The following is a 9,589-nucleotide window of genomic DNA, read 5'->3' on the forward strand; positions in this document are numbered from 1 at the left end:
AGACTATATCCAATCCCTCCAATATGAGACGTCCCTCGTAAGCTGAATAATATTGTCTGGATAGAGCGAGAATTAAATAAAGACATACTCGTGGTGAAGGGGTCTGCCTTCCCCTGGTTCTCTAAGCATATCACATCGAAGTTCCTGTAGTTAGTTCAGTGAAAAAAAATAAAAAAGAAAACAAAAAAAAGACAAAACTATGGCTAAAAAAAAGAAAAAAAAAGAAGACAATACTAGGGCTCTACAACCTTTTTATTTCATTCTTCGTGACTAGTGCTAACAATACTATGACTATATATCGTTTTCATAGCATTCTTCGTGACTAGCGTTAATAACACAATGGCTCTATAACCTTTCCATACCATTCTTCGTGACTAGTGCTAGCAATACTATGGGTCTATATCCTTTTCATGGCATTCTTCGTGACTAGCGTTAATAATACAATGGCTCTACATCCTTTTCATGCCTTTCTTTTGTGGCTATCGTTAGTAATAAAATACTACGGCTCTACATCCTTTTCATGGCATTCTTCGTGACTAGCGTTAATAATACTATGGCTCTACATCCTTTTCATGGCACTTCTTCGTGACTTGCGTTATGTTCAAGTGTTAATCTCTTGTTACACCTCAGAATTCAAGATGGAGGGATGGCGAAATCAGGTCAAGCTAACCCTCTCATTGTTGGGGGAATTCTAGCATTCTATTTCACCTAACACTACATGATTTATTTAGCCATGCGTGTGTTAGAGCCAGAGCGTGTTAATACCGGTACCTTCAACCCGTTCATGGTGGGGAACACTCAACAGTATTATTCTATTCCACCTAACAACTGATGATTTTATTTAGTGAGTATAGGACTTTAGAAAATATTTATATATATGTACCTGTTTTATGGAGAGGAAGTTTTTTGGTGAGCTACAAAGGCTATCAAATAAAAACTACTGGAAATAAGATACAGGACTTCATATTCCTGGCAAGTGATGTGCAGAGAAAGAGTTTAGTGAATGTACATAAAACTATAAACCGGTGACACTGATCCCAAACAATATTTTAATACCTTGAATGGCGCCCCAGTTTATCAATGAACATACTTTATTGTATTTTATTTTATTTTTTAATTCAACGACTCACTCTTTCTGATGAATAATTAACTAAACAAATAAACAATAAATAAATGGAAAATAGATTGATAGATAAACAGACAGACAAATACAGATACAGATATATAGATTAACACAATGACCTAACTTTCACTGGTAATAATTTTCTATGCCTATTGCCAAAGTTCAGTAACAATTTTCTTCCTACTATTATGATCTCCGTATTTTTCTGTCCCTTACCTTATACTGCGACGGTAAAACTGGTTATCACAGTGACAATAATTCCGACGTGTTATTTCCATTCTCTCTCTCTCTCTCTCTCTCTCCCAATTTTCATTTCTTCCTCTCATCCTTCTATTCCCACTTTCTCCTACCTCCCTTCCTTCCCCCCCCCTCTCTCTCTCTCCCAATTTTTCATTTCTTCCTCTCATCCTTCTATTCCCACTTCCTCCTACCTCCCTTCCTTCCCCCCTCTCTCTCTCTCTCTCTCTCTCTCTCTCTCAATTTCCTCCCCCATTATCTCCAACACTAACAACCCTTCCCCCTCATCCCTTTGAACTACGCACCCCCTCAGGCGACCTAGAGATTCCCTTCCTAGGAGTCTGTCAGATGCACTAAAGGTCAATTCAACTCTAATGTGATTTTGGAAAGAGGGGAGAGAGAGGGGAAATGAGGGGACGGGAGAAAATGGGGTGTATGGGGGAGATGGGATGAGAGATGGTGAGAGGGACAATGAAGAAAAGTGAGGGGGAAAGAAGGGACGAGGGGAGAAGAGAGAGAGAGAGAGAGAGAGAGAGAGAGAGAGAGAGAGAGAGAGAGAGAGAGAGAGATGGTGGTGAGATCAGATAATGGTAGAAAACGGAGAAACACGATAACACAAAGGGTAACTGAGATAAATAAGATCAAACCCATGGACATCGCTGGCATCACCTCTGTTCCTGACGTCTGGACCCCAACCCGTATATAGTTAATTACGGGTCGGGTTAAATGGCCTGATACAACAGAGGGGCGATAGGAGTTGGGGGAGAGGAAGGGGAGGGATATGGAGAGGATGGGGGATGAGAAGGAGGGAGGAGGGGATGGGCTGGGAGGAGGGTGAGGGGTTAAAGGGATTTACTTTACCTCCAACCGGTAAACCTTGAACAATGACGAACTGGTGGCCTCTTTTCTCATTAAGGCAATATTTACTTGGTAATAAAAACTAAGCCTTGATCATACATTTTAATTCCAGAGAGAGAAAAATACGATTCTTTGGTCTATCACTAAAAATATTCTCCACCATTTTAGCACGATGATGTACTCGTCATTTTATACTTCCACTTCTAGACGAACAGGATCGGTGTTTTGACCAGGAGGAGTTGGGCAGCGTCTTAACTAACCCCTTCAAACTTGGGGACTCTCCTCATCATAATAAAATCGTCTGGGGGGACAGACAGAATATAGAACTGTCATCGGACTGAAGGCTACAAAAAGATGAATTTGTTCAGATGAGGGAAATTCTAAGACACTCAAAGGGCTGAAAACTGAACCCTATTGGAGTCATCAAAGTCTGCATCACCTGAGTAAAGCAAGTCTGGATACTGATCAAAATACCCCTATGCGTCCATGGCATCAGAAGTTTAATTTGCTCTAATACCTACGTGATGGTCGTCTTCCCTTTTCACAGTGAGAAAGGAAAATTCGTGTACTTATTTCACCATGTCTACTTCACATTGGCAGCATATCCGTCACTTTCCTCCCTCATGCATCATAATTATCAGCATCATCTACACGCAAAAAAAGAAAAGAAAAAAAAAAAGCCTCTCAGCTTAAGAGGATTTCCCAACCGAGGACAGTAACAAAAGGTGAAAGACTGGTGAATTCATGTCCCTGACGGTACATAAAGCACACTCGTACAATACATATACAATTCTATTTACACCACAAGTTCTTACACTGGTTTACATTAATTCCCCAGCTGCTAACGCAATAGCACTACTCTGGATCTTTCATGATGAGCTGATAATTGGTCCTGGTGAAAGGTCTGGCGATCTATATACATGTATATTGCCAGAGACTGCATTGTATAAGGAATGGCCTCGATAGTAAGACCTCCGTGTGCTTCTGTCCCTGCTTAATAACGGCTTCTTTTCCCACGTCACACAATTCTCCCGTACATGTTGTCCCACCTTATCTCTCCATCTCGTTCTCGGCTTCCCCCTCCTCCTTCCCCTCAACTCATTCTCATAAATACTCTCCATGTCAATCTCTCACTGATATACGAGTACTCACTGTAATACATTTGTGACAATGTTCTCAGAAACTTTCAAGCCTGTTTGGGGTGACAGGGGTTAACCTATGTCAACAATGGGTACCGGGCTTGGGGTAAGTTTCTGGCTGTATTTTAGCACGTAAATGTGTCGTCAGAACATTACAGCTACTGATATGGAAAGATGTATCATAATCGTTCAATCACAGTGTGCGACCAACATCGTGCATGGAAATTCTGACTCACACTGAGAGTCTACAAGTTTAAAAAGTGAGACGAGAATTGTGTAAAGAAATTCTGGATCACACTGATAGTCTATTAATTTATTGTAACTTCCAAGCGAGTAAGCGTCTAAAATACGTGATATGCCATTAGTATGTTGTTTTCTTTGAACCTGGATAGAAGAAAACGAAACTCACAGGTAAAGGATGTACTTAACTTACCTTCACCTACACCTGAACACACCTTTTCGTCATTCATCTGTCACACTGCTCTAATTCTTTCAATACGATTATGAGGGCGACCAATATCCACTCTTTTGATGGAGAGCTATCTTCATTTTACTCCACTATACAATGAGTGAAAGACAAGACAGATGGTTTCTTGTAGGCCTAATTACTACGCTGAGTGGTAAATATATAACCAAAAGACATAGGCGCTCAAATCGAATATGAATTTTAAGTGCTGAGTTAAGGGGTGGTTGGAGTTTACTGTTAACATAATACAACTCAGGGGGAGACTGGTTTCTGCCTTTAAATGTCTGGACTCAATAACCTAGCCCCGGGCCCCTACCCTCTCCATCCTTACCTACACATATACTTCTTACCAATCCCTAACATCCACCACTCCCTATTTTACCCATTCGTACACCTCCTTATCAACCCTCAACTCACCTATTCTTACCTATCCCTGCCTATCCCTCACCCACCCCTACCTGCCCCGCCTAGCGATTTCCAGCCCATACCTACACACTTTTATCCTTACACCTTTCTTTTTTCTTTCTGTCTCCCCGATTCCTATTTCTAAATCCATCACTTGCTCTAACGTAACCTTACCTCTCCTTCCCTATCCCTCATTCACCCTGACCTACCCCCTCCAGCTCTTTCCAGACTTAACCTATACATATATATCCTTACCTATCCCTCCCATCCATCTCTCTCAATAATACTTTCATCCGTATTTCTCTCTCAGCCTTCACAAACCCTCACCTATTCTTAGCTATTCCTCCATATCCTTCACCTACCACCTTCTATCCTCTCCAGCCCTTTGCAGCTTTTACCTTTACATATAAATCCTTACCTATCCTTCCCACCCCTCTGTCTCGATTATTTTTCCGTCTCCATTTCCCTCCGTCAGCCTTCACAAACCCTCACCTATTCTTACCTATTCCTCCTTATCCTTCACCCACCCCCATCTGCCCTTTCCAGCCCATATGTCGCCCGCTGATGAAATTAATGGAGTAATTATAGAGCGGGAATGGAGTTTTAAAGGCTTGGGTCTGGATGTGTTTGTAGGGGTCTGGCTTTGAAGGGATGTGGGTTGGGCTTGTGTTCTTTTGTTCTCTCTCTCTCTCTCTCTCTCTCTCTCCTTTCCTTGACCATTATTAATTCCCATCCTCAGCACTTTCTTTCCTCATTCTCCCTTCTTTCTCCTTCTAATTCCATAATTACTCCGGCCTCCCTTCCCTTCCCTCTTCTTCCCTCCGAATCTTCCTCTTCCTTCTTTATTCCCCTCACACCTCCTTTCTTTCCTTTTCTCCTCTTTGTCCATTCCGTATTCTCTTTCCCTCACTTACTTCATCTCAGTTTTCGTTCATCCTTCCCTCTTCTCACCTTTCCTTCTCTAACTCCCTTTTCCCTCTCTCTCTCTCCCCATCTTTCCTTCTCTACCTCCCTTTTACCTCCCCCCCTCCTCCCTTTCTTCTCGCATTTCCCTCTTTCGCTCCCTTCCCTCCATCTTCCTCTCAGCAGTGACCAGCTCAATAACATCACTCCTCGATAAGTCAGTTGATCTGGGAAAACTTGATTCTCTTCACCTTCCCCACCTATGAATAACTCTCTCTCTCTCTCTCTCTCTCTCTCTCTCTCTCTCTCTCTCTCTCTCTCTCTCTCGTTTAGTTCATCTCCCAGTCAATTTTTTTTCTTTGCTTACTTTTATGGTGTTCCTTCTGCTTCCTCGTGTTATCTTTCTTTCGTCCTCATTCACTTTGTCTGTCTGTCTGTCTGTCTGTCTGTCTGTCTCTCTCTCTCTCTCTCTCTTTTTCTCGTTTAGATCATCTCCCTGTCCATTTTTTCTGTTTACTTTTATGGTCTTCCTTTTGTTTCTTAGTGTTATCTTTCTTTCGTCCTCATACATTCTCTCTCTCTCTCTCTCTGGCGGATAATTGTGTTGACCTGGGAAAACTTGATTCTATTCACCTTCCTCGTCTATGAATAACTCCTTGGCGTCAACACAAGGAGGGAGAAGAGAGGGAAGAAGAGGGATGAGGAAGAGGAGAAAGAAGAGGAAGAAACAGAAGAGAAGAAGAGGGAAGAGGAAGAGGAGGAAGAAGAGGAAGGAACAGGAAGAGGAGGAGGAACAAGAAACAGCAAGAGGAGGAGGAAGAGAAAGGAACAAGAAGAGGAAGGGAAAGGAAGAGGATGGAAAGGAGGAGGAAGAAGTGGAAGGGACAGGAAGAAGAGGAAGGGAGAGGAAGAGGAGGAAGGAACAGGAAGAGGAGGAAGAAGAGGAAAGAACAGGAAGAGCAGGAAGCAGTGGAAGGATCAGGAAGAGGAAGAAAGTGCAAGAGTGAATATGGTAAACTCTGGGAGCTGGAGAAAAAGGTAGGGAACAAAGAAAGACATTGAAAAATGAAAAATAAAATATGATGACAGAGGAGGAGGAAGAGGAGGAGGAGGAGGAGGAGGAGAAACTGGAAGATGTAAGATAAGAAAAGGTATGAAAAGAGGAAGATGAGGACGAGGAGGGAAACAGAATGCTGGACAAAGTGAGAAATTCAAAGTGGTGGAGAAAGTGGGAAAAAAAAAAAGAGTTAATGTTGGAGAAAGTGAAATTCCAAAAAAGATAAATTGGGATGGGTAAATTGAAGAATATAACTGGTCACGAGTTCCTTCCTCCCTACCGTCCCAAATTCTTTCCTAGTAGTGGTCAAGTGGTTGGAGAAGAGATTTGTTGTTTAAAAGGAGCATAAGTCCTTTTTCTCTTTCCCAGTTTCGTCCTTCCTCATCTTTTGTTCCTTACTCTCCACTCTCCTCCCCTTCTCCTTTATCTCTCTCCTTCAACCTCAACCTTTCCTTTAAAGTTCTCTCCCTCTCTAATTCCCTCGTTTCCTCTTTGCTCTTTCCCTTCTCCTCTCTTCCTTCTCCTTGTTTCTAATCACCTTAACCAACTCTATTATACCTTCCGCTTCCTTCCTACCTCTCCTCCCTTCTCGCTATATCCACCTTCCCTCACCTGCCATCTCTCCTTTCCTCTCAATTTCTTTCTTTTCTTCACTTCGTGTCTTCCATCCACCTCTTCTCCTTTCCCATCATCGCCTTCCTCGTTCTCCCTTCACTTCCCTCTTCCCCTCCTCACCATATCTCCCTACATTCTCTCTCCCTCCTCCATCTTATTCTCTCTCTCCCTCCACCCACCACATTCTCATTCCCCCTCCATCTCTCTCTCTCTCTCTCCCTCCCCCTCCATTCCTCCTCCCATACCCCCTTTCGTCACACTTGGTATATCCCTTATTTGATTCTTATCTCTCAGAGTGGCCGCTGGCTAGAGTATGAAATGGAAGATTAGGTGTGTGGGTGGGTATGTGGTGTGTGTGTGTGTGTGTGTGTGTGTGTGTGTGTGTGTGTGTGTGTGTGTGTGTGTGTGTGTGTGTGTGTGTGTGTGTGTGTGTGTGTGTGTGTGTGTGTCTGTAAAACTACCTGTGCGTGCCTGTGTGTATTTCTGTGTACCTGGTTTATGGAATACGTTACCTCCATGCGCGTTTGTATGCATTTGTGTGTGTGTGTGTGTGTGTGTGTGTGTGTGTGTGTGTGTGAGAGAGAGAGAGAGAGAGAGAGAGAGAGAGAGAGAGAGAGAGAGAGAGAGATTTACGAGGAAGGTTTGGGTAAGGCAAAGATTACAATACAGTCCGTTTATTTGCTACGATATGCTTTTCCTTTACATCCCAGTGTGTAAGGAACTCTTTTATTTATTCAAAGGAAGTAATTTCTTTGGACTGAGCGTGAGTCTTGGTGGAAAACAATGCTCTACTCTTAAAAAATGGAAATGAAGCGTGGACACATTTCAGTGCGTCATAATATCATAATCTAGTTCTCAGTCCTAAGGAGTTGCATATGGCGTTACCCAGAATAATCAAAGAAAAAAGTGTTAAATAGATCTACATATGAGGTTCTAAAATTACTCTTATATTGTGTATGTAGATGTAAATGAACATTACAAATATACAGGTAAGTGCTTCGTAGTAAACATCTTAACTGATAAGTAGACTGACGTAATGTAGTAGTTATATGCCACGGTAAATAGTCGCCAAATCTGTGCTGCCCACGACAAAATCACCGAGAATACAGACCGTGTGCCCTGTATTTATAACCTGAGTATTGAAACTGAAAAAGGTATGAAGAAACCTGAGTTAAAATGAACAAAATATGTAAGTAAACTAATGCGTGAAATTTTATCTAACAATCTAAGGACGCCTTTTTCTTTTATTTAAATCCTAGTTACCGTAAGAGAATCAGATGTTGTTGCTGCTGCTGTTGTTGTTGTTGTTGCTGTTGTTGTTGTTGTTGTTGTAGTCACCCCAAGATCATCTGAAAGTGAGTCTGGTGGAATGTAGATTTAAGGTGCCTTTCTGTGGCCCACCATCCTCCTTTCGAGAGATAGGGAGGGAGTTGAAGGACTTGTCATTTAGCTTACTAGAAATCCCTCGGGCGGAATGTATTAAGAAAAACTTTGAACGATGACCGGGTGACCGCCTAGTGGGTAAAGGAGTGGGATGTGGATTGCGCGGTCACGAATTAATTTAGTAAAGAGAACCCGTTTGTAGCCAACATCCTCATCATCCCAACCAACTCCCCTCAAAGAGATGACGTCAAGTGCGATGTAAATAAAAACACGAAAACAGGGAAAGCCATTAAATAGCAGGTCCAGTGAAATGGGCCAAAGTTTCTGTTCACTAAGTGTGACAACAAGAGCACGCAAAGAAAGAAAGAAAAGAAAGAAAGATAGAAAGAAAAAGAAAGAAAGAAAAAGAAAGAAAGAAAGATAGAAAGAAAAAGAAAGAAAGAAAGAAAGAATGAAAGAAAAAGGGAAAAAGTCTCAAAGTATCTCCTTCGGGAGGTACGGGGCCAAGGCTCGGCCATATATTTAAAAAAAAATAGTAATAGCTGCTGTTGTAACACTAAATTTATCTTAAACGTGAACCCAGTGGACTGAAGGCTGGTTGTCCTTCATCGGCAGTCCACCATCTTCCTTTTGTATAACCAGGCAGAGGAGCAGCTCGGTTATATAGGTGCCACCACGTGAAGGCGTTCCTTTTTAGCAGCATATTTAAGAGTAAAAGGCAATAATTACGACTATATGTCCCTAATAGCACAGTATGATCGAAAACCCTACAGTCACCTAAAGGTATTTCGTTTCTTTATGAGAGACCTTCACTCTGACTAGTGCTTTCAGATGACAAACAATAAATAAATAAATAAGAAAATAATACCGTGATGATGATGATGATGATGATGATGATGATGGTGATGAAAATAACAAGAACAACAATAATAATAATAATTATTATTATTATAATAATAAACATGATAATAATAATCATAATAATAATAATAAACGAGCTAAAAAATATGGGACAGTGACAAAAATAAATGGGACAATGACAAAAATAAACTTATCGTACCAAATGAACAAAAGAACCACGATAAAACAATGACAGAAAACAACAGAAACCAAATCGACCGAAGAGTACGAGGAATAAAAAGGCAGGGAGCGAGGGGGGGAAATCAGAGGCAGTGATTGTGCCGCGGGGATACAATCAGAACAATACGAAGCCAAAGCCGCCTCATTATCGTAATCAGCTTACCCGATGATAGGCCTAGGGTGGGCAGATAAGACCAGCTTGTGGCCTACCCCATCCTCTCCAATTTTATGCCTATCCTTGTCATATTTCTTGGCATATCTTTATTATATTTTGGTCTATCCGTCTTCCCTCTCTCCCCCCGTTTCCCTTCCTTTCTCCCCTT

The sequence above is a fragment of the Coenobita brevimanus genome, chromosome 67 (assembly GCF_032717465.1).
Source record: "Coenobita brevimanus isolate Jiangsu-jjx chromosome 67, ASM3271746v2, whole genome shotgun sequence".
Lineage (NCBI taxonomy): Eukaryota > Metazoa > Arthropoda > Malacostraca > Decapoda > Coenobitidae > Coenobita > Coenobita brevimanus.